Source organism: Monodon monoceros, unplaced genomic scaffold (genome assembly GCF_005190385.1).
Source record: "Monodon monoceros isolate NGI ecotype Baffin Bay Population unplaced genomic scaffold, NGI_Narwhal_1 Super_Scaffold_19, whole genome shotgun sequence".
NCBI lineage: Eukaryota > Metazoa > Chordata > Mammalia > Artiodactyla > Monodontidae > Monodon > Monodon monoceros.
Genome location: NW_021703775.1, coordinates 33,704,934 through 33,730,887, shown reverse-complemented (window position 1 = coordinate 33,730,887; position 25,954 = coordinate 33,704,934). Strand labels below are relative to the sequence as shown.

Sequence of the window (25,954 nt, the reverse complement as noted above, 5' to 3'; positions counted from 1 at the left end):
AAAAAAAGCAGTACTCGACAATGAACAGGATCAAGCAGAACGTGCCAGGGACACCCCATCCTCCTCCTTTGCCAGTCCTAGTCTTCCTAAGTAAGTGTTGTTTTAGTGGATTGTCAGGAGTTGAGGGGAAAAGATGAGGGATGAAAGCACAGGGCAGTACAATGACAAGGGCAGGCTGGGGGTCCCTCAGGCCCTTCTGGCTCCAGAACCCAAAGAATAAGAGATTCTACCTGCTACTAAATAACAGGAAATATAAGGAGGAGCTTGTTAGGAGTTTAAAACAGATCTCTCCTTTGCAAAAGGCAAAAGATCACAGAACTAGCTATTGTTCTTATACAAATTTATTGCTACAGAGATCAAAACAAGGCAGCATTATGTTATTCAAAATATGCCGAGGGCTTCCCTGGTGGCGCAGTGGTTGAGAGTCTGCCTGCCGATGCAGGGGACACGGGTTCGTGCCCCGGTCCAGGAAGATCCCACATGCCGTGGAGCGGCTGCGCCCGTGAGCCATGGCCGCTGAGCCTGCGCGTCCGGAGCCTGTGCTCCACAACGGGAGAGGCCACAACAGTGAGAGGCCCGCGTACCGCAAAGAAAAGAAAAAAAAAATGCCGAATATAGCATCCAGCCACCTCTTAGCCGCCTGCACAGAAATGCAGTCCTATCGTGGCAAGCACACTATGTGGGGAATGTGCACCTCTCCCCAGCCTGCCCTTCCACCTGGGTCTCCAACCCCAAATCCAGAGCTGAAGAGTGCGGTTTTACTCAATACCTATTTGTTGAATAATCACAGTTTTTTCCTTCTTAATAATCATAATAAAGGGATTTACCAGATATGAAAAGAGATCTTTTGGTGTCTCCTGATCTGTGGTCCCCTTCTCCAAACAATCATCTCAAATATCCTCTTGTACTGCGGAGCATATGGACTATTCTTTTTGAAGAAGTCATTCATTCATTTATTCATTCATTCAATAATTGTTATTGCTCACTGACAGGCTACTCGTGATAATGGGAGCAGAAAGCCATGGTGCAGTCAGAGATGTCTGGGTTCCAGATCCCAGCTCCCGCACTTGCCACCTGGGGGATGATCTTGATAAGCTACTTACCTCTGAACCTGGGCTCATCTCTAAAATGGGTTTAAAACCACACAAGGCTACTGTGAGGACAGTAGAGTATGTGAGAAGTACAAGAAGGCAAGAAAATTGTAAAATGGCAGAGTCAATAGTGGCTGCTACCTGGGGAAAAAAACAAAAAGCTTTCCCCGTGTCACATGCAGGTGTGGATCAGATGTCTCCTCCGATGTAAATTTTTTAAAGTCCAGCGAACAATTTAAATTCTCATTTCCTCTCAGGTAGCTAATCTGCTAGAAATAGATCAACCACAGTTCAACAACTAAGCAATTACACATCATTAGGCTCGGAAAGATGATTCCGCAGATGAACCCCTGCTTTTAAAATTCACAGGCGTTCTGGCAAAGTGTGCTGCTTTTAGAGGCTGGTCATGGATGGGAGGTGGCTGCTGGCACCCTGCACAGGCTTCTGTCAGGAAGCCGCTGTGAATGGGCACGAACAGGGCTTAATGGACCTCCTGTTGCAAAGCAGCTTCAATAAACCCCCAAACTGAGGATCACCTCTGAGCCAATCTGACTGAAGACCACACACTATCTGAAGACTGACTTCTTATCAACGTGTCTCACGGACATTCAACAAACATTCACCAGACCCACTTGAACTTGAAGAAAGAAGCACACTCCCCTAGTGTTTACGGAACCCGCATGGGGGCAGGGCTCCTTCCTCTGTCACTTCTGTCCATTTCTGATAGCAGGCTTGCTAGGAGCCCTGAGCTGTCTTGCTTATTATCTCAATATCCCGGTACATCAAGCCCAGTTCTGAGTACGGTGAGGCTCAAAGAAGGTGGAAGGTAGATATTCAAGACTGGCCAGCAGTCTTTTTTCCTTTTATATGAAGTAAAAAAAAAAAAGGAATTTTTTTTTTTTTAACCACTACATGTTCACATGATGCTACTTCCATGTCTCATTTTAGGTAAGTTTATGCCAATCCGCGCGATGTTTACTCATTTTCTAAACGAGGAAAACGTGACTGCTCTCGTTGGGCTTGACTCTAGCCACAAGTGTAATGAGTACAGAGCTGTCCGGTCAGCAGGACTGGCCACATCTGGCAATTTCCCGCCATCACCAGCTCTCCCAGAGGGGTCCGGCCCACCGGCCGCCCATCCAAGTACCGTTGCTCGACTTTCCCTCATTCCATCCCAGGTTCTTCTCCGGCCTGGGCTCTAAGTGTCCAGCGTTGCTCAGTCTGCGGCCCCTCCCCCTCCTCCCCATGCTCTACTCTCACCAACTTTAACCCCTCTGCGGAGGATTTCGTCCGTCACCTAGCGCAGCCCTCGCCCCACTTGCGGCAGAACCTCGCATCCCGACCCTTCCTTCAAGCCTGGGGGGTGAAAGGAAGCCGACCAGCGCCCTCTCCCACGCACTCCCCAGGGCTCCCTCCAACACCTGCACCCCGCCAGACGGAAGTCGGAAACCTCTGCCACTGGACTCACACGCCCTTTAGCTGCCCCCCAATTCTCCCACATCCGGGCTTCCTGTCTTCCAGTCCGTGCATCACCAACCGTCTCTCATGGGCTCCCGCAGTGGCCTGATCTCTCTGCCTCTGACCTCAAATCCCAGTTCCACTTGGCTCAGGTCACTTAGCCTCTCTAAACTCTCGCTCAGTCTCCCTGTTGGTATGAGGGGCGTGGGTAGCACCATCGCATAGGGCTGTTATGAGGACTGAAAGGCATGAGGGGTGTCAGGCACCTAGTGATGAACTCGAACTCTTTGCCTTACAGTTGGAAGCCCTGCTGTGGTCCCCTCACGCCCCGTGAAAAACCTTCCATTGCTCCCTGCGATTTACAGAGTGATTAGCTCATTCAAGGTTCTTTTTTCCATCTGCCCCAAACCACTTTTTCTAAACCTTACCTTTCAAACTACTTTTCCCCTCAAACGTCTTTTGTTGTGGCCAATACCTGCTCTGTCTTAAGAGGTCAACAGTTTGAGATTTGGAATCAGACTGTCTTGGGTTCACATTTCCACTCTAACCTCTTATTGAGCTCCCTTGGGCAAGTTATTGAAGCGGTCCAGGCCTTAGTTTTGTTAGCAGGAAAGAAGCTGCTATGAGGATTACATGGGATAACGAGACTGATGCCTCAGCCAAGCGCCTGGGGTACAGTGAGCCCTCAATAAGCACTGATCACTCTTCTTCAGGGTCCCTATCCATCCTCTCGCTTTGTAGTCTGAATCCTTGTTAAATACTTCGGCCTAAAACACCTCCCTCTCTGCATGGCTAAGCCTGTCCTGCAAGGCTCAACCCAAATGGCACCTTCTCCATGACGGGTTTACCTGAAACTCAGCCATCTAATCACCTTCTCCTTCTAAATCCCTGCAGCACGTGGCCCTACTCTTGGGCACCTGCCCCACTGCAAGATGTCCTGGACTGGACTGACGACATTTATGGACAGGCCCCATGTCTGATTCATCTCTGTGTTAGCCACACAGTCCTGGATAGGGCAGAACACTGGTAAATATTTGCTGAGTGCAAGAACAAATTTTTGGAGGAAAGGCAAGAGGGAGTTCCAAGCTTTGAAGACTTAAGGACCCAGCACCACAGTGTAACTGAGCAACAGGACAGAGATGGATTTGTCCTGGGACACACCGGAGAAGTAAAGAATGTTTTATTCCAAAGGAGCACTGAAGCCAAACTACACAAAGTAAAGTGAAGTCAGCCTCCTCCTGTCTACTCCAAGGGAAGCCTGGCTGCCTCTCCAGAGCCAAGAGTGGCCGCCATTTAAACAAATAAGCCCCAATGCTTCTGGGCATAAACAGCCCTCCAGGCTTCAATCCTGAGGGGAGGGACTCTTGCAGATACTGTGCTTGAAAAATTAGATCTTTGATCCCAAGAGGCTATTCTAAACTTCTAACCAGGCCTGTCTGCTTAGCAGTTCACTCCTTAAAAGCCTGTGTTGGTAGCAAGTACAGCTGCCTTCTTAATCACTTACACCCCACAACCAACTAAAGATAGCTTGAGGAGGTCTGCCATATGCCAAATTCTTCTTTTAAATAAGAACACAAGAACCGTTCATGCAAGAAAAATTCAGTCATGGCCGTAAGAAAAGGAAAAAGGAAAAACACTTGGCTTTTGTTTTGAATGAAATACTGAAGTAGAAAAATTCTGATAGTGAAACAGATGCACACTATATCCTGACACCCCATTCACCAGGCTTATATGATTTACATGGCCCGGCCTCTGAGATCCCTATCCCAACACTGATGAAAATCCTGAAGATGACCCAGGCCTGCCGGAAATCAGCCAACCGCAGTGCCAAGTGATAAACCCAGCTCTCAGTGCCACCATCTTGAACAAATAAGCCATTATTAACTCTTCTCTTTGGTAACTGGGTTGGGTTGTGGCTTAGGACATCTTTCTTTTCCTTTTTACCCAAACTGTACCAATCTTATCAAGGCAAAATTGAATTCCTTTCTCTTCTGCAAAGCTTCTCTTAACTGCCTAAAAACCAACATAAATCTCCCCTTTCCCCCCATCAAATTCCTACAATGTTTTTGGCCCTTTGCTCATAATACAAGGTGATATGTAGTTATATTTAATTCACAGACTCTGGCCTTTCTAATTAGATTGCAAACTTCTTGAAGACAGCAGTCTTAGCTAGACTTCTTTAGACATGTCATTTCCTCCAAAGCACTTGACAGGGCTATGTGCAGCCTTGTAGAGAATATGCAGGTGCGAATACTTCTCCAGTGAAACCACTGATGCACAACCCTTCTGCCATCAATTTTAGTGATTATCCACTGGCTTCCTCAGGCTTAGCTCTCTTATATCACCTTCCACAATTCCACTCCTCACTCCTCCTGAAGTAGTTATATGACATTTTAATTAAATCAAGATTTGGTGGGGTTTCCCTGGTGGCGCAGTCATTAAGAATCCGCCTGCCAATGCAAGGGACACGGGTTCGAGCCCTGGTCCAGGAAGATCCCACACACCGCGGAGCAACTAAGCCCGTGTGCCACAACTACTGAGCCTGCGCTCTAGAGCCCGTGAGCCACAACTACTGAAGCCCGTGCGCCGTAGAGCCCGTGCTCTGCAAGAGAAGCCACTGCAATGAGAAGCCTGTACAATGCAACGAAGAGTAGCCCCTGCTCACCACAACTAGAGAAAGCCCGCATGCAGCAACGAAGACCCAACACAGCCAAAAATAAATAAAATTAATTAAAAAAAAATTTGGTGGTACACTGGTATGATTAGATAAATATTTAAAGTGGATCTTATAAAATGTGATGGCTATCTTTCTTATAAGCTTGTTTTATTCCTGCATTAAAAACAGCCTTGTTGGGCTTCCCTGGTGGCGCAGTGGTTGAGAGTCCGCCTGCCGATGCAGGGGACACGGGTTCGTGCCCCGGTCCGGGAGGATCCCGCATGCTGCGGAGTGGCTGGGCCCGTGAGCCATGGCCCCTGAGCCTGCGTGTCCGGAGCCTGTGCTCCGCAACGGGAGAGGCCACAACAGTGAAAGACCCGCGTACCGCGAAAAAAATAAATAAAAATAATAATAGCAGTTGCTCAAGCCCAAAGTCATCCTTCATTTCACTCTTTCCTGCACTCCTCCTACCAATCCAATCTATCATTAGCTTTCTTAAAAAAAAAAAAAAAAAAAAAAAAAAAACAGCCTTGTTTTAAAATGTTTGCTTACTTTTCAGTGTACCAATTATTATTTCATCTACAACCTGAGCCGGAGCTGAAAAGCATTTTTTCAATACGATCAAAAGCATTTGCTCCAAAGGCCATCCCTTCTGAGACCATCCATCCTACACCACCCCCATGTGGACTGGCTGTTCTCAGGGCCTACATGTGTGGCTGCATGGCTGTGGCTTCTTCCCTTCATTTCTGTTCTGCGCTGGATTCCTGGATTTCATGGGGTTCCCTTTCTTTCTCCCATGCTCTGATGGAATGTTCTCTCACTCCCAGTTTTTGGTTCAGTACTGCATCTGGAACCCTAGCCTTTAGGATTCTGTACCAGAAACTGCCTTCTATCCCACCCCCAACTTCGCACCACCCATGCAGCAGGCAGCTTGGTTTCAGCTTTCTCTGCTAAGCCAACATTCACACACTAGCACTCCATCTTGCAAAATATGGTTGCTATCCCTCTGGGAGGTTTCCGGGTTCATTCTGCTTTCATTCCTTACTGTCATTTTATTAGAGTTTGGGGAGGAAGCAGAGATATATATACACCTGTTCAATTTACTGCGTCTAACCAGAAATCAAGGACTGAATGTTTACAAACAGAATTACAAGGTCAGTCACCATGTCTTGTACCATTTTTTTCCCTTCTAGCATCAAGTACAAAGACTTTATAAGTAGTGAGAGCTCAAGAAGTGGTGGGTCAATAATTTAATTAAATAAATGCTAACAATTAGACCACTCAGATTATAAATGGTAAAGCAATCAGAATATTAAAACATACAAGTATCTGTGCATTTTTCTTAGGTAATTCTAAAGGCACTTGGGTTTCATAGAAACTCGAACACAACTAGAGTACCTCACTTTCCGACATACAGTAGAAATGGCCTCTTTACGATACAAAACAAAGCAGAAAATCTTTAGGAATAATGTTTGTTATTTTAGTTTTTGTCCAAACAGTTGTGAATAAATACCAACTGCTGGCAGAACTCTAAAGTTCTCTGCATTCCAGATAAAGTCATTCATTTATTCAACAAATACTTAAGATTATACTGTGTCCTGGTACTTTCTAGGTGGCACTAGTGTATACTAGAGAAAAGAGAAACGTGGTTCCTGCTTACATACAGGGAGACCGACCATGAACATATAAATCAACAGACCGTGGTACATCCTACACAGATTTAAAGTTGGACCACTGAGTGAATGGTGGTGTCATTTGTCAAGACAGGGAAGGGTAGGTGAGTGCGCTGCCCCCCTTTAGGAGATCGGAAGTTCTGTTTTGGACATTTAATGTCCAAAACATCTTAACATTTAGATGCACATTAGATGTCCGTGTGGTGATACTGACACAAATCTGGAGTTCTGGGAATGGCCAGCCTGGAGAAATCAACCTGTGAGTCATCTGCACACAGAATGGTACATAAAGCCGTGGGACTAGATGGCACCCAGGCAGGCCTGGAGAGAAAGGGGAGAAGGGGGGTGTTCCAGCACCTAAGGAGGTGAAGCCTTAGTAAACACATAGTAATTCCCATCAGAGTTCACTATGCAATCACAGCATCTTAAAACAACGTAGGTGTTAAACGCACACCTATGTTACTGCCTGAATTACAGCAATGTCATTCTGCAAAGCAGCTGCATCTGAAGACATTCTGACAATTCAAAAATTATTAAATCAACAGGCATGGTACAGATACACAAAGAATCATAATCAAGGTCTTTACTTTGCAGGACGGCAGAAGGTTTGCTTCAGTATTAACCAAAAAAGGGTTAGACGGGCTTGCTTCCCTGGTGGTGCAGTGGTTGAGAGTCGGCCTGCCGATGCAGGGGACGCGGGTTCGTGCCCCGGTCCGGGAAGATCCCACATGCCGCGGAGCGGCTGGGCCCGTGAGCCATGGCCACTGAGCCTGCGCGTCCGGAGCCTGTGCTCCGCAACGGGAGAGGCCACAACAGTGAGAGGCCCGCGTACCGCAAAAAAAAAAAAAAAAAAAAAAAGGGTTAGACCATGATGAGCACATTTAGTCAAACTTAGAAACGAGTCTACCACGTTGGGACATTTTACACTTCTGCCAAAGAATTCATCGGCACAATTCTTACTTTTAGCCAACACTGGACCCAGTAACATTTGATTTACATCCAAAATCCCAAATACATTCCCAAAAGCCAAATATAAAGCATCAGACTTCACTCAAGGTCCACAGTGAATCCTGAAATGTCCAAGCTTTTTCGAGGAGCAGCTACACTTGGCAGTACTGTGTTGGCCATGTGCAAACCAAACAATGGCCCTCCTAAGGAAACAACTATTTCCAGAAGGGATTAAGTATAGAAAAGTCAACATTTAGAATATGATATACTAGTCATCTTTAATCTTTTTTTTTTTTTTTTTTTTTTCATTTGCTGTACACGGGCCTCTCACCGTTGTGGCCTCTACCGTTGCGGAGCATAGGCTCCGGACGTACAGGCTCAGCGGCCATGGCTCACGGGGCCCAGCCGCTCCGCGGCATGTGGGATCTTCCCGGACCAGGGCACGAACCCGTGTCCCCTGCGTCGGCAGGCGGACTCCCAACCACTGCGCCACCAGGGAAGACCACTAGTCATCTTTAGAACACAAAGAGAAACCTCAAAACACTAAAGACAAATTAAAGCCTTGCTACTCAAAGTGTGGTCCACAGAGCAGCCAGCAGCATCAGGAAAACTTAACAGAAATGCAGGCTCTCAGCCCCTGGGCCCAGCCCTGCTGAATGGGAACTTGCAAGTTAGCAAGACGCCCCAGGTGACTCACACCCACATGAAAGCCCTGGTCTAGGAGGCCTGGACCTCAGGGCATTTGCTGGTGCTGTGCTGGTGACAGCAATAATCCGGTGAATAGGACATTTAAACACTTCACTCCAGAAGCAGCAGCATAGTCAGTTTTCAAAAAAGGAACGTTCATGCTAATTATATTCCCCGTAATTGTTCTAAGGATTGTGCGTAGGCAGGCAACCACGTAAAGTTAAAATCTGTAATCACATATACTCACAAAGTTAATCACATATATTAAATATATTAATGAACTACATGGGAACTAGGTAAGCACAAGTATATACAACGTGTCTTTAACCGAACCAAGTTGTTCTAAAACTTTCTCTCTTCTCTTTATTAGACAGCTAAACAGTCTCAATAGTGACAGTTTTCTTGAGGAACACATATAAATTTATCATAGATACTTATTCCTACTGGACCCCATTCACTCATCGGGCAGATACTGCTTGCGCTCCTATTATATCAGGCACTGAACACAGCAATGAACAAAACAGGCAAACGTCCTGCTCTCCTGGAACTAAACCATATTGTGCACAGAGTGGACCTGGGGTCTCTGGGAGCTGGAGAGTCAACACCCCGCCCCCGACAAGTCTGGGACACAAGATCTGGGGGAAGCCACTGAGCAGGCAAAGGGTACAGGTTTGGGTCTACAAAACTGCATGTCTGCTTCTTACAGATGCAGGCACGGCTCAGTCATCCCATGCACAGGTCCCCAGCTTGGACATCATCCTTTCCCTTCTGTCAAATAAATCCCTCCCTGCCCAATAACTGGCCCAGGAAACCACCCGTGGGCAGACCTCACTTTCATTCCCCACTTCTCTCCCATCTTCGGGGCAGTATGGACACAGTGTTATAAACATGATTAGAAACAATAATGGTGATGACAACAGCAGCTTACTAACATTTACTACATGCTTTCTTCTGTGCCAGGTGTGTCCCTACATCAGCCCATTTTCCAGAAGAGAAAACTAAGGGCCTTAGAGTTTATGTAACTGCTCTAGGTTCACCTGACTAACAAATGGCAGAATCAGGACTCAAACTGCCTTCTTATAGCACTTTTCAGCTTGGTGGAGAAAAGTACAGAATCGACATAAAAATGTAGACAGAGAAAGCTGTTTTTCAGGTAGTTACTGAAATATCCTTTTCATCTTTCCTTTTATCACTCCAACAGCAGTTAACAAGGGCCAGTGCCATAAATCCTGTTTTTCCTCTTGCTTACTTCTTTTATTCTGACTCCAAATACTCCCGAGTTAAAATGTTTAACAGGGTTTTTTTTCCCCTTCATCACAGCTTTGTTACAAGTGCAAAGTAACTGTGAATGACTGTCCAAATAAGCAGGAGGAAAACCCCCCCAATAAAGTCCATTACACACACCTGAACTTAATAGGCCTTCAAAACCCCCAAGCAATTGATCAGCACCGCAGGGCTCCCGAGAACACAAAAGCCATTTTGTGGGAGGAATGCTGCGTGGCAATCTTCTTTTCTGTGATTTCACCTCATTTTATAACAATGTTCAGACATTTGGTCTGAGCAAGTAGAGTAATTACATTTCTCACTTTTAACTAATTTAAGCAGCTACATCTGAGCCCCTCCACAAGTCCTCAGACTCATCCACCCTTCTCCCCAGAGCACTCCTGTCTGAGAAGACCCAGCGCCTTTTTGCCCAGGGACTGCCCCCACTTCCCTGCAGGCACTCTTTTAAACTCAAAACTAATCCTGCGGAAAAAGCTGACCGCCTGCAATGGGCAGCACCCCCCACCACCACACACACCCCCTTTCTTCCTGGCACTCATCTGAATGATCCCGGTGGGGAAAGACGACCACCAAGCCAACCAGACCTCCCTGCTAGCCAACTGTGTCACCTGGGGCTCCACTCCTCGGGCCTTGGTGTCCTCATCTGTTAAACGGTGCTTCTGGCCTAGATGTTGTTGGTGGACACTCTTTGGAGCTGATGACAGCAGCCCTCAGGTTAGAGAAGCAACCACCCGGAGGTGGCAGGGCCCTCCAGAGCCGGGGCAAAATGCCCAGGGCCGCAAACACCATCCCAGAGGCAGTAAATCCCTCAGCCTATGCCCCCCAGAGAAAAAGCAAGAAAGCACGTTTCCTAACCCTCTTCACCCAAACCTCCACCCACACACTTCCCAGTCCTCCAACCTCCTTCTTAGAATTCACTCTCCAGAGCCGTCAAGAATAATGAAACAAAATGTTAAAAACACAGAAAGCGACACCAGTGCCCACCCCCTCTCCTGCCCCCCAGTCAAAGAGCCTAGTGGTGAGAGGTGGGACCCACATTTGTCTCAAAGGTGTCAAGGAGCTTTTAGAGAGAATGTGACAGGGGGCTAAGTGGTGGCAGAAATAAAGTCGGTCACTACACTCTCTGTGCACCATGCCTGAGATGTCCTGACTGTTTATCTCTGGGGAGGATCTTTTCCATTCAAGGAGGAGGTCAGGGGCAGGTGGCAACAGAGACTTCAGGCTGCTTGACAAACCAGCCCTCCTGGCTGCAGGTTCGAGACAGGCCAGAAATAGTTAACATCAAGTTCTCCTTCGCTGGGAGCAAACCTGTTCCACCAGAGTTGCCAGATAAAGGGAGCCGCCACTTCCCTAGAGATAAGATCCACCTTTCCTGAGAGCTCAGACCCGCAGGCGAGGCAGCGCCCTCCACTCACACGGGCTTCTGCCCTAAGTCACTGGACACTACTTGGGCAGTAGAAAGTTTAGTCTCTTCCTCAAATGGGGGCATTCAGCAACTTTATTCATGGCTAAACGTCCTGGGAGAGAGTGTCTCGGACCTCACAGCTAATGTGAATAATGAAAAACTCCCAAATCACAGTGACTTACTTAACAAGAACTTGATGTGGGGGGGGGGGGCGGGGAGGGTGATTAATGCCTATGCCTGAATTCAAGGGAAATACCTTATGCAGTGAAAACCCATCAAATGACAATCTTTAGAGACATTTAAATTGTCCTCATCAAGTAAAGATTCAGTGAGAGTGGCCTCGAATCTGTTGCTCTGTTGGCCACAGATGCAGGAGAAAAGTTGGTAAATCAAAGGTGTGGGTGCACGGCCTGCAAAGTTTCCCTCTGCTCCAGGCTGGGGGGATGCTGCTCATTTCAAGCAATTTTGTGCCGAGTCTTTGTGTACACTGACTGTCACGTACACCCGAGTTCACGTGCTCTGCAAACCTAGATTTTGGTATCTGGTTTGCTTAAATCAAAAGATCAACTTGTATTTGGATCACGTTGTCCTTTTACCTGTGAGGACACTGTATCTGCTCAAGCTTCACCACGGGGAGCACAGGTAACTTCCCAGAACTCCATTTGGAGGACAGTTCTCCTTTGGGGCTCTTGGGAGTGTCTTAAAATACTGCTACTAACACAAAAGGGTGTGACGCCCTAGTGATAGTTTTGCTCTCCAGAAGAAACAATAAAAATATCAAAAGCTGGGAAAGGAAGTCAGAGGACTAAAAGGGCAGAAAAAAAAGAATGTTATCAGAATGTTTATGACATAGCCTGCGTGTGGAGGGTAACTCTAAAATATGCCACCAGGCCAGGCCTCTGTTCCTCCTCTTTCCTATTTCTTTCCCAGAGTCCCCTCTGGCACCCTGCACAGTCACAGATCCTTGGCAGAGTCTAGAATCTTGGTATTCAACGAACCAAATGGGTGAGGGGCTCTAGACGCCCCACAGCCATTCACTTGACATAGACAGGATTTATCAGTCTGTTTTCAGCTCGAGAGAGAGTTCTTTGCAAATCCAGTCTCTTGGGCCCCTCTCCTCTCTTGCTGGTTCCATCTTTCAGGCTGCTTATCAGAGGGGCATGATCTGTCCCTTCTGTCTACACCTCAGGCCCCCTCAACAAGGCTCTAAGTTGAAACTGCTTTCCAGATGCCAGAAACATTCACCTGGCTCAAACATGATGGGCACTGCAGCAAGCACCTTCACTGCTGGGTCTAAATGAATCCTCACAAGCCTCATAAAATTAGTCCCAGCTGACAGATGAGGAAGCCAAAGTCTAGGAAGATAAATATACAATACAAGAGACAGGGTCCAAATCTGAAATCAGCTCCCCTGCCTCTGAGGCAGAGACTGTATTTATGATGCCACAGTGATTCCTATAGGAATTCCCTGTACATCACCTTCTCTGGTGAGCTCCAGGCAAACTGCTCAGCTAGACCCAAAGTCCCCTTCCAAGGCTTGTGTACAAAATCCCAGTCTCCAGTCCCAGGAATCTGTCAGGTTTTCTGGAGTTCTTCTTCTTCTTTTTTTAAACATTTTATCTTGTATTGCTCACATTATAGGCTTTTCCTTTTTTTTTTTTAAATTTCTGGCTGCGTTGGGTCTTCGTTGCTGTCTGCGGGCTTTCTCTAGTTGCGGCAAGCGGGGGCTACTCTTCATTGTGCTGCGCGGGCTTCTCATTGCGGTGGCTTCTCTTGTTGCGCAGCACAGGCTCTCTGCGCACGGGCTTCAGTAGTTGTGGCACGCAGGCTCAGTAGTTGTGGTGCATGGGCTTAGTTGCTCCGCAGGATGTGGGATCTTCCCAGACCAGGGATTGAACCCATGTCCCCTGCATTGGCAGGCAGATTCCTAACCACTGCGCCACCAGGGAAGTCCCTCTGGAGTTTTTCTTCAGCCCGTAAGTATTGCCCTGATCCTGGCTTTCATCATAACCCTCATCCTTTAATCCAAACCCTACACAGTTAACAGTGGATATCTCAAAATCACAGATGCCAATTACAGAGCACCTCTTTGTGGACCCAAAGTTTTATGTACATACATCATCTGACTTAATACTTACAAGAGCCCAGAAAAATAGATATTATGGTCCCTCTTTTACATGTGAGGTTTTGAATGGTTCAGGTGATTTATCCCTGGTCACATGGCTAATAAGCAGCAAAGAGGAGTTGACACCAGGCCTACCTTAGTCTAGAGGGGTACTGTCTAATACAGGAGACACCTGGGGCTACTGAACACCTGAAACACAGCTGGTCCAAATGAGATGCCCTACAAGTGTAACGTACACACTGCCTTTCAAAGGCGTAGTACCAAAAATGCAAAATATCTAACAATTTTTAATATCAATTACATATTGAAATGATGATTTAGATATGTTGAATTAAAATATATTAAAATTAATCTCACCGTTTCTATTTAGTTAAAAAAGAAACAAAAGAAAAACACTGCTACCAGAACATTTTCAATTACTTATGTGGCTCCTGTGGTATTTGCATTGGACAGCACTGGTCTAAATTCTACGGTCTTTACTAAAAAGCCCTACTACCTCCCTACAAGAACGCGGCGCTTAGCAATTTACGTTGCACACTATTTAAAAAAGAATAAAGCCACCTTGACAGCCTCACTTATGGTAACAAGAATTTCGTTTCCTGATGAAGACTTTAAGAGTAATTTTTTTTTTTTTTTTTTGCGGTATGCGGGCCTCTCACTGTTGTGGCCTCTCCCGTTGCGGAGCACAGGCTCCGGACGCGCAGGCTCAGCGGCCATGGCTCACGGGCCCAGCCCCTCCGCGGCGTCTGGGATCTTCCCGGACCGGGGCACAAACCCGTGTCCCCTGCATCGGCAGGCGGACTCTCAACCACTGCGCCACCAGGGAAGGCCCTCAGCACACTCTTAGCATTTGATCATACCTTCTTCTCAGGCAGCCTCCTTTTTATCGCTAGTTGTACTCACCATCCTGGTTCTTAACCTTGACAGACAAAAATGGTTCCCAGAGGCTTCCCTGGTGGCGCAGTGGTTGAGAGTCCACCTGCCGATGCAGGGGACACGGGTTTGTGCCCCGGGTCCGGGAAGATCCCACATGCCGCGGAGCAGCTGGGCCCGTGAGCCATGGCCGCTGAGCCTCCGCGTCCAGAGCCTGTGCTCCGCAACGGGAGAGGCCACAACATGGTTCCCAAATCAAACCAAAAGAGGACCTAGCTTTTATGCTCTTAAGGAAGAGGCTTTCACATATGAGAAGTTAGGCGAAAGATGTCAGGCACAGGGTGTACAGTAAAAACCAGAAGGAGTTATGGCCCATACCTTTCCCTGGAGGAGTGTGTCTCAGTGCAGTGCGCCCGGCCGGCTGGCTGGTACGTGGTTGGGGTCCTGCCCAGTGCAGCAGGACCTGAGGCTGCTTGCTCCCCCGACGTTCACGATGGAAGACCGGCCTACTGCAACTGCTAACCGTAACTGCTCGTCCTCTCTTAGGGCCTTCCACTTGTGTGCTATAATCATCACCATCAGCTGTAGCAGATACTCTCTTACACCTGATTGCTTTCCACGTACCAGGCACTGAGCTGAGCACACAACCCAGGTTATCTCAGTTAATCCTCCAGCAAGTCTTTGAGGAATTACTCTTTGCAAACAAGGAAATCACAGCTCTAGACCTAGGCAAGCCTTATCCAACAGCAGGCTCTGAAAGCAACACTGAGGGAGACTGGGTCTCTCTGCCCTTCTTCCCCAGCATTCCTAGGATTATCCCCGCTGCCTGCAGTGGGGAGGGTGATTTAGTCAGTTGCAAAACTGCTAACACGGCACCGTTGAATCGTTACTTCAATTACTTGCTTTTTTAAACATCACTCTCCCATGATGGCCTGGCAAATGGCACTTTACCTGTGTGCTACACCGGGCCACACACGCATAGGCTAAGCAAGGTTAACTAGCATGAAGGGACTGGTAAAACTAAACTACAACAGGGGAGAAAAGTTAGGGATGGAGTGGCGGCCTGAACAGGGCACTTCCTTGCTTTAAGCGGCTTCTGTCTTGGTGTTAATTGACTTTGAGTTAAGCGCCTTTCATACAAATGGAGGGCAGCTGACCTTTGGAGCACCGGTGACTTGTGGGGTAAATACGTCTTTATGGACTTCATAAAATGCAGATTGTGTAGACACACACTCAGGAAGTATTAAAAGCACTGGGTGGCTGGAGTAAAGGCACAAAGGTGGCCTTTAAGATTCCTGAGTACTCAGTAGTTGGATGGTTCAGAAAACGAACATCGAGGATGTAATTACAATTTAGGAAATAGATCTCCAACTCTGGCTTTCAGGCAGAGGAATCACTCGGGGAGCTTTTCAAAAATACAGATTCTCTGGGCCACACGCCCAGAGAGGCTGATCCAGGAGGTCTGGGTGGCCGCTGACATCCGTATTTTAACAAGCCCTCTAGACTACCCAGCTGAGGAGGTGGCCCAGGACCAGCTTCAAGAAACTATGATTTCAGTGCTCTAAGCAGCTCACTCACCTTTTCTCAACCAGGTCTTCCGCACTGCTTCCAACGAATACCGCCCCGGGAATACAAAAGACTAGAGCCCTTCATTCAGAAGTGCAGACAGCTTTTGGAGCAGCAGGGAACTCCCTTCCTCGGCCTGCCCAGCACAGCAAGAGCCAATAACCGATGTCCAGCAAGTACTCAGGCTGGCACCGGGAAAGCCTTCTTTATGCCTCTGAAAGGGAGACAGAGCTACTCCTACAGAGCCCAGAGCAGCTGAAAGCAGCACAGAAAATCAAGGGTACAGGCTCAGCATGGGCAGCACGCATTTTCCACGCAAACAGCCTGGTGCCCCTGCACTGACCCCAGCGCCCCGCTACCCAAGACTACATGGAGAGGCCACCATCCACAGCATCTATGAAAAGCACCTCCAGTTCTGGACCCCTATTTTACAGGAGACTCGGCTGAACGTGAACACTGATAAGGAGACCGGGATGGCGTCTGGGCAGCGGAAGCTGCCGTCCTGTATCGGCGGGGCGGTCAGAACGGCAGGGAACCGGCTGTCGCCACCGCAGAGGACAGTAGTTCCATAGAGGGACTTGCTGACAGTCAGGGCCACATACCCGAGTCACCCCGGGCATGAGGGCTCCTTATCTCAGAAGTGTCAGAGAAGAAGCTGGAGGGCCATCCGGGGTGGCAGAACAGCGCATACTTCCCAGCTCCCTGAATTGGTAGGATCAGCAGATCCCGTGTTTCCATCCCTGAGGGGGGGGGGGGATTGGGGGGGGGGGGGTGCTTTCACATGAACAAATGTGCCCCCGACCACGAGTAACCCTTTCCCCAAAGCTTATCACAGTGGTTCATGACAGCATTTGCTTTTTCTACTGGACATGGAGACTGCCAAATTAAGTATCAAACGTGCTGACTTGAGTATTCCCAATGCCAGAAAGTGTCAAATCTATGAACAGCTTACGAAGGAGTATAGATTTTCAACAGCCAAAATGAGTACTTGCGGACAACAGTGAGTGTGTAGTTTTTTTGAAAAATTCACAAAAGCTATAGAAGAAGTTGCTAATCTTCCCACTCGAGGTGTGTGCCACCTCAGAACCTCTAACGATCCAATTTCCACCAACAGGCTACTAGTAAAACGACTTAAAGAGGGAAACAGCAAGTCTTACGAAAAGAAACAAAAAAAAGGCCTAACCTTTTCAAAAGACAAGTTGTTGTTCTCACAGGCATTGGCCTCAGCACACGTTCATTCTCATGCGTTTGATTAAATTAAGTGATTCGTAATTTCACCTTCCAGGTTATGAGTCCTCCCATTTCCAAACAGAGGAAAGGCGGAAGGGCCGACACACTTCTTCGGTTTTTACACTTTTTCGCATTATCATCCCATATGGTTTCACCATCGAGGCTCTGCTTTGTTGGTCACTATTGTGCCAGCCTGCCCTCAACCCTGGTCTCCCTGCCTGGGAAGGGCCCGTCACCCACACCACCTACAGCCAAGACCAGCTCTGCTGTTAGCTCTCCTACGAAGCTGTTTAGACCTTTAAAGCTTTCTCAGAGGTTCCAACCCCTTGCCAAGACACACTAGTCTAGAAAGAAACACACACAGTCAACTGGAGGAACCTTTAGGAGATACACAACTTTGGGCACCACTGACCTCATCTCAAGGTCCATCTTGCCTCCAGCTTCCTGAGGGAGCTTTTTTGGAGGGAGGGGCAGAAGAGGGGAGCGAAGGGGACTATGCGTAGATTGACAGGAAGCTGGAAATCTACAAATGAAGATGTGAAATAGGAGATTTGGTGTCTGAGGCCTGTGGACCCAGGCAGTTGTGTTCAGGCTGCCATTTTCCTGCAAAGAAGTCTTTGAGATCTTAACGAAGTCCTTAGTTGACTTGGTCCCATTTAAAAAAAAATTTGTTATAGTTGTAGCAAAATATACACAACATAAGATTTACCATTTTAACCATTTTTAAGTGTATGGTTCAGTGGCGTTAAGTACATTCATATTATTGTGCAAGACTCCCATTTTCAAGTGCACCCTTCACATTTTCTCCTAAGATATTAAAACGCTTTTTCAGCCTTTCCCTCATTTGCATGTGGTGTCACACTTCTGGGTGACAAGCTACAGTCTTAAAATCTGGCATCAGTTTTTGTTAGAGACATCGGTTTTAAGTCAATGTATTTTCATTTCTAGGTAAAAGCGTATGATTCTATAGCTGTTTTCCTTTAAATTCAAACAGATGCTGGTCCCACATTAACAAAGGTTTGTCAGAAATCAAATACAAGGGACTTCCCTGGTGGTGCCGTGGTTAGGAATCCAACTGCCAATGCAGGGGACACGGGTTCGATCCCTGGTCCGGGAAGATTCCACATGTCCTGGAGCAACTAAGCCCGTGCGCCACAACTACTGAGCCTGAGCTCTAGAGCCTGTGAGCCACAACTACTGAAGCCCACGCACCTAGAGCCCATGCTCCTTAACAAGACAAGCCACCACAGTCAGAAGACCGCGCACCACAACGAAGAGTAGCCCCCCCTCACCATAACTAGAGAAAGCCCGTGCGCGGTAACGAAGACCCAACGCAGCCAAAAAAAAAAAAATCAAATTCAAGAACTATTCTTGATTCCTGTAAACTAACTGGCCCGAATCGCCCCCAAAAAGAGACAAAATTTTAAAAACTCTTATATTTACTACTTTATTAAAATAGTTAAATTTGTATCCCAAAAGCATCTGTGTTACATCACTAAGGAAAACTTCTGAAAAAAATTATTAGGTATTTTAAAGTTTCAGTCAAACCTTTCAAAAAATTAATAAAAACAGTCGTGAGGCTCTTTGGTGGGGCTAATGGCGGACACCAGGAGGGCTCATGCCAAGGAATACTACCCAGAACTTCTGCTGCCACTATCCTTGTACCCACGGTGAGCCATAGCCACCCCCCGCCTCTGCAGGAGACCCTCCAACACTAGCAGCTTAGCAGTCAACCCTTCTGTTCTTAGTCCCGATACATGGATTTGAAGCCCAGTTCTACCAGTTGGCTGTGTGAAGTTGGACAGAGTATTGGGACATTCACAGAAAGACAGACAAGATGAAAAGGCAGAGGGCTATGTACCAGATGAAGGAACAAGATAAAACCCACCAAAAAAACTAAATGAAGTGGAGATAGGCAACCTTCCAGAAAAAGAATTCAGAATAATGATAGTGAAGATGATCCAGGACCTTGGAAAAAGAACAGAGGCAAAGATCAAGAAGATGCAAGAAATGTTTAACAAAGACCTAGAAGAATTAAAGAACAGAGATGAACAATACAATAAATGAAATGAAAAATACACTACAAGGAATCAATAGCAGAATAACTGAGGCAGAAGAACGGATAAGTGACCTGGAAGATAAAATAGTGGAAATAACTACTGCAGAGCAGAATAAAGAAAAAAGAGTGAAAAGAAATGAAGACAGCCTCTGGGACAACATTAAACGTAACAACATTCGCATTATAGGGGTCCCAGAAGGAGAAGAGAGAGAGAAAGGACCCGAGAAAATATCTGAAGAGATTATAGTCGAAAACTTCCCTAACGTGGAAAAGGAAATAGCCACCCAAGTCCAGGAGGCACAGAGAGTCCCATACGGGATAAACGCAAGGAGAAACACGCCAAGACACATAGTAATCAAATTGATAAAAATTAAAGACAAAGAAAAATTATTGAAATCAGCAAGGGAAAAAGGACAAATAACATACAAGGGAACTCCCATAAGGTTAACAGCTGATTTCTCAGCAGAAACTCTACAAGCCAGAAGGGAGCGGCATGATATATTTAAAGTGATGAAAGGGAAGAACCTACAACCAAGGTTACTCTACTCAGCAAGGATCTCCATCAGATTCGATGGAGAAATCAAAAGCTTTAAAGACAAGCAAAAGCTAAGAGAATTCAGCACCACCAAACCAGCTCTACAACAAATGCTAAAGGAACTTCTCCAAGTGGGAAACACAAAAGAAAAGGACCTACAAAAACAAACCCGAGGGCTTCCCTGGTGGCGCAGTGGTTGAGAGTCCACCTGCCGATGCAGGGGACACGGGTTTGTGCCCTGGTCCGGGAGGATCCCACGTGCTGCGGAGCAACTGGGCCCGTGAACCATGGCCACTGAGCCTGAGTGTCCGGAGCCCGTGCTCCGCAATGGGAGAGGCCACAACAGTGAGAGACGAGCGTACCGCAAAAAAAAAAAAAAAAAAAAAAAAAAAAAAAAAACTGAAACATTTAAGGAAATGGTAAGAGGAACATACATATCAATAATTACCTTAAACGTGAATGGATGAAATGCTCCAACCAAAAGACACAGGTTTGCTGAATGGATACAAAAACAAGACCCATATATATGCTGTCTACAAGAGACCCACTTCAGACCTAGGGACACATACAGACTGAAAGTGAAGAGATGGAAAAAGATATTGCATGCAAATGGAAATCAAAAGAAATCTGGAGTAGCAATACTCATATCAGATAAAATAGACTGTAAGATAAAGAATGTTACAAGAGGGCTTCCCTGGTGGCGCAGTGGTTTAGAGTCTGCCTGCCGATGTGGGGGACGCGGGTTCGTGCCCCGGTCCGGGAGGATCCCACATGCCATGGAGCGGCTGGGCCCGTGAGCCGTGGCCGCTGGGCCTGCGCGTCCGGAGCCTGTGCTCCGGGTGGGAGAGACCACAGCAGTGAGAGGCCCGTGTACCGCAAAACAAAAACAAAACAAAACAAAACAAAACAAAAAGAATGTTACAGGAGACAAGGAAGGACACTACATAATGATCAAGGGATCAATCCAAGAATAAGATATAAAAATTATAAATATATATGCTCCCAACATAGGAGCACCTCTATACATTAGGCAATTGCTAACAGCTATAAAAGAGGAATTCGACAGTAACACAATATAGTGGGGGACTTTAACTCCTCACTTACACCAATAGAGAGATCATCCAAACAGAAAATTACTAAGGAAACACAAGCTTTAAATGACACAATAGACCAGATAGATTTAATTGATATTTATAGGACATTCCATCCAAAAACAGCAGGTTACACTTTCTTCTCAAGTGCACACGGAACATTCTCCAGCATAGATCACATCTTGGGTCACAAATCAAGCCTCAGTAAATTTAAGAAAATTGAAATCATATCAAGCATGTTTTCTACCACAACGCTATGATATTAGAAATAAATTATAGGGGAAAAAACGTAAAAAACACAAACACATGGAGGCTAAGCAATACGTTACTAAATAACCAAGAGATCACTGTAGAAATCAAAGAGGAAATCAAAAAATACCTAGAGACAAATGACAATGAAAACACGACAATCCAAAACCTATGGGATGCGGCAAAAGCAGTTCTAAGAGGGAATTTTATAGCTATACAAGCCTACCTGAAGAAACAAGAAAAATCTCAAACAATCTAGCCTTACACCTAAAGCAACTAGAGAAAGAAGAACAAACAAAACCCAAAGTTAGTAGAAAGGAAGAAATCATAAAGATCAGAGCAGAAATAAATGAAATAGAAACAAAGAAAACAATAGCAAAGATCAATAAAACTAAAAGCTGGTTCTTTAAGGAGATAAACAAAATTGATAAACCATTAGCCAGATTCATCAAGAAAAAGAGGGAGAGGACGAAAATCAATAAAATTAGAAATGAAAAAGGAGAAGTTACAACGGACACCACAGAAATACAAAGCATCCTAAGAGAGTACTACAAGAAACTCTATGCCAATAAAATGGACAACCTGGAAGAAATGGATGAATTCTTAGAAAGGTATAATCTTCCAAGACTGAACCAGGAAGAAAGAGAAAATATGAACAGATAAATCACAAGTAATGAAATTGAAACTGCGATTAAAAATCTTCCAACAAAAGTCCAGGACCAGATCGCTTCACAGGTGAATTCTCCCAAACATTTAGAGAAGAGCTAACACCCATCCTTCTTAAACTCTTCCAAAAAATTGCAGAGGAAGGAACACTCCCAAACTCATTCTACGAGGCCACCATCACCCTGATACCAAAACCAAACAGAGATACTACAAAAAAAGAAAATGACAGGCCAATATCACTGATGAAAATAGATGCAAAAATCCTCAACAAAATAGTAGCAAACAGAATCTAGCAACACATTAAAAGGATCATACACCATGATCAAGTGGGATTTACCCCAGGGATGCAAGGTTTCTTCAATATACACAAATCAATCAATGTGATACACCATATTAACCGAAGAATAAAAATCATATGATCATCTGAATAGAGGCAGAAACAGCTTTTGACAAAATTCAACACCCATTTATGATAAAAAGTCTCCAGAAAGTGGGCATAGAGAGAACCTACCTCAACATAATAAAGGCCATATATGACAAACCCACAGCAAACATCATTCTCAATGGTGAAAAACTGAAAGCGTTTCCTCTAAGATCAGGAACAAGACAAGGATGTCCACTCACACCACTATTATTCAACATAGTTTTGGAAGTCCTAGTGACAGCAATCAGAGAAGAAAAAGAAATAAAAGGAATCCAAATTGAAAAAGAAGAAAAACTATCCCTGTTTGCAGAGGACATGATACTATACATAGAGAATCCTAAAGATGCTACTAGTAGAAAAACTACTAGAGATGCTACTAGTAGAAAACTACTAGAGCTAATCAATGAATTTGGTAAAGCTGCAGGATACAAAATTAATGCACAGAAATCTCTTGCATTCCTATACACTAATGATGAAAAATCTGAAAGAGAAATTAAGGAAACACTCCCGTTTACCATTGCAACAAAAAGAATAAAATACCTAGGAATAAACCTACCTAGGGAGACAAAAGACCTGTATGTGGAAAACTATAAGACACTGATGAAATAAATTAAAGATGATACAAACAGTTGGAGAGACACACCATGTTCTTGGATTGGAAAAATCAATATTTTGAAAATGACTATACTACCCAAAGCAATCTACAGATTCAATGCAATCCCTATCAAATCACCAATGGCATTTTTTACAGAACTTAGAACAAAAAGTCTTAAAATCTGTATGGAGACACAAAAGACCCCAAATAGCCAAAGCAGTCTTGAGGGAAAAAAACAGAGCTGGAGGAATCAGACTCCCTGACTTCAGACTTCAGACCAGACACTATAAAACTCTTAGAGGAAAACATAGGAAGAACACTCTGACATAAATCACAGCAAGATCTTTTTTGATTCACCTCCTAGAGAAATGGAAATAAAAACAAAAATAAACAAATGGGACCTACTGAAACGTAAAAGCTTTTGCAAAGCAAAGGAAACTACAAACAAGACGGAAAGACAACCCTAAGAATGGGAGAAAATATTTGCAAATGAATCAACAGACAAAGGATTAATCTCCAAAATATATAAACAGCTCATGCAGCTCAATATTAAAAAAACAAACAACCCAATCCAAAAATGGGCAGAAGAGCTAAATACACATTTCTCCAAAGAAGACATACCGATGGCCAAGGAGCACATGAAAAGCTGCTCAACATCGCTAATTATTAGAGAAATGCAAATCAAAACTACAATGAGGTATCTCCTCACACCAGTTAGAATGGGCATCATCAGAAAATCTACAGACAACAAATGCTGGAGAGGGTGTGGAGAAAGGAGACCCCTCTTGCACTGTTGGTGGGAATGTACATTGATACAGCCACTATGGAGAACAGTATGGAGGTTCCTTAAAAAACTAAAAATAGAATTACCATATGACCCAGCAATCCCTCTACTGGGCATATACCCAGAGAAAACCATCATTCAAAAAGACACATGCACCCCAATGTTCATTGCAGCACTATTTACAATAGCCAGGTCATGGAAGCAACCTAAATGCCCATCGACAGATGAATGGATAAAGATGTGGTACATATATACAATGGAATATTACTCAGCCATATCTAGGAACTAAACTGGGTCTTTTGTAGAGACGTGGATGAATCTAGAGACTGTCATACAGAGTGAAGTCAGAAAGAGAAAAACAAATATCGTATATTAACGCATATATGTGAAACCTAGAAAAATGGTACAGGTGAACTGGTTTGAAGGACAGAAATTGAGACACAGATGTAGAGAACAGACGTATGGATACCAAGGGGGGAAAGCAGCGGGGGTTGGCAGTGGTGGTGTGATGATTTGGGAGATTGGGATTGACATGTACACACTGATGTGTATAAAATGGATAACGAATAAGAACCTGCTGTATAAAAAAATTAAATTAAAAAGAAAAACGAACCAATGCAGAGGAGAAAAAAGTCGTATTTTGGACAGCTGTAGGTGATTTTCTGGTGTGCTTTAGAATGTTTCTTTATTAAATAAAAGGCCTCTTGGATCAACAATTAGAGTTTATTTTGCATTGTGTCTTATGATCTCACTTTACATGTAACATCAATTTGGTATCTTCCTCCCTAAAAAATTATTTGTTACTAACTTTAATGAGATGGAACCACAAAGAAAAAGCGGGAAGGGAAAGAGCAAGTCCCCTTCTCTAATATGGATGTGTGTGACCTTTTGAATCCCCTCCTGTATGACAGATGACTCAGGATAAATTAAGGGGCAGTGATAGGGGAATTTTTTTGTTGTTTGAGCTACAACTGACATATAACGTTAGTTTCAGGTGTACAACATGATTCTCTATTTGTATATACTGCAAAATGACCACCACAATAAAGTCTAGTTAACACCCATAACCCAGGGGGATCTTTAAAAACAGTGAGTAATGCTCCTTGGGTGGTGCCATCTTGGTTGGTCACAACCCTCTAGGTTTGGTGGTATTCCCCTCTTCGAAACCCTGATTAGTCTAAGATACGGTAGAATCTCCTAGATTTTTCGAAATACTGACACAGGGTGTGAGGGTGAAATTCTAATTCAGTTGGTCTAGGGAGGAGAAAGGTGAGAGTGGAATGATGGACAGGTGTTGTGTCCTAGGAAAGCATGGCAAACCAACCCGGATATGCTCCACCTGGGGCCTCTTGATATACTGATAAATTGCCCTTATTAGGACAATCAGGGGAGGAGTTCTAGTTCAGGCTGCATGCCACGGGTGGGGGCTGGACCACAGCTGTCTATTCTCCTTGTCACTGTTGTACTGCTAGATGCGGAACACGAGGAATGTGAAAGGAGGGATCTGCAGGTAAACCATTTATAACCAAACCACCTTGACCATCTGGATGATCCAGAAGCACTGGGACGTGGAACCTGAAACTCCACAGTGCAGTCTTTAGGCTCATAAGGGATCCTTTGCTCTATGAGTAAGAAGGATGCCCAGCTGATGGAGATTAGAAGCGGGGGTGGAGAACCCCAAGAGAAGGAAGGTGAGGTGTGCCTTCCCAGCCTGTCTGCTGGACCGTGGGCTCTTGGGGATAGTGTGTCTTGGTTCAGGGATTGTTTTCATTCTTCCTCAAGCCTAGGTTTCTACACAGCTGCCACGCTTAGTAGCTATGTGGTTTGGTACACGGGATAATCCCAACTTTATCTGGAGTTAACCTGTGGGGCAGCGGCCTTACAAAAATGAAAGTAAAATGATACCATAAAAAATATTCATTATATGACCAGCTGGTCAACTCTTCCCTCCCTCTCTTTGCTCTAACAGCACCTGTTGGCTTAGAAATGTTCGGCGTTCTCACACTAGTGCGCCAAAACCACCACCCTTCCCAGGCTGGCATCCACCGACCTCCCACCTCCCCCACCCCCCGAAACCTGCATATCAAATATTACTTCCTGCTGTCTATGACCACACCGCCTTGGCAGTTAACATCAAAAGCAAACACATGAAGAGAAGAGAAGGCACTGGAGCTGGGGAGGAAAGACAAGCGTAGGTAACGTTTCATAGACTTTTTTGCTAGCGCCCAGGTGCAAAAACCTTGGTCACATGTATTTCAACTTCTCATCTAAGGGCTCATCTTTTCTCCCCCAGAATGGGGAGCTGAGGGTAGCCCTTCTCTGCTTCCACTCCCTACCCTCCTGTTCCTGAAACACACATGAGGAAGCAACCCCTGGGGACCCCTACCTGCCACCCGAAGGTGAGCCACGCAGGAACAGCGTGTGGCAGCTCACCTATTCTCAGCTTGTGCAGGGGCTGACCGAGGCTGACACTCTGTTCAATGTTGATGGTTCCTCATCAACACGGGCTACGTTTATCTAAATTGAACGGGTTTCCATCATCTTTTTCCTGTCTC

General features: G+C 45.5%; 1 protein-coding gene across 2 annotated transcripts in view; it reads right to left on the bottom strand.

Annotated features, from left to right (window-relative positions):
• The window catches only part of SPRED2 (sprouty related EVH1 domain containing 2), a 124,452-nt gene that overhangs the window by 85,402 nt on the left and 13,096 nt on the right, over positions 1–25,954 (bottom strand). The gene's annotated exons all lie outside the window — the stretch shown is intronic.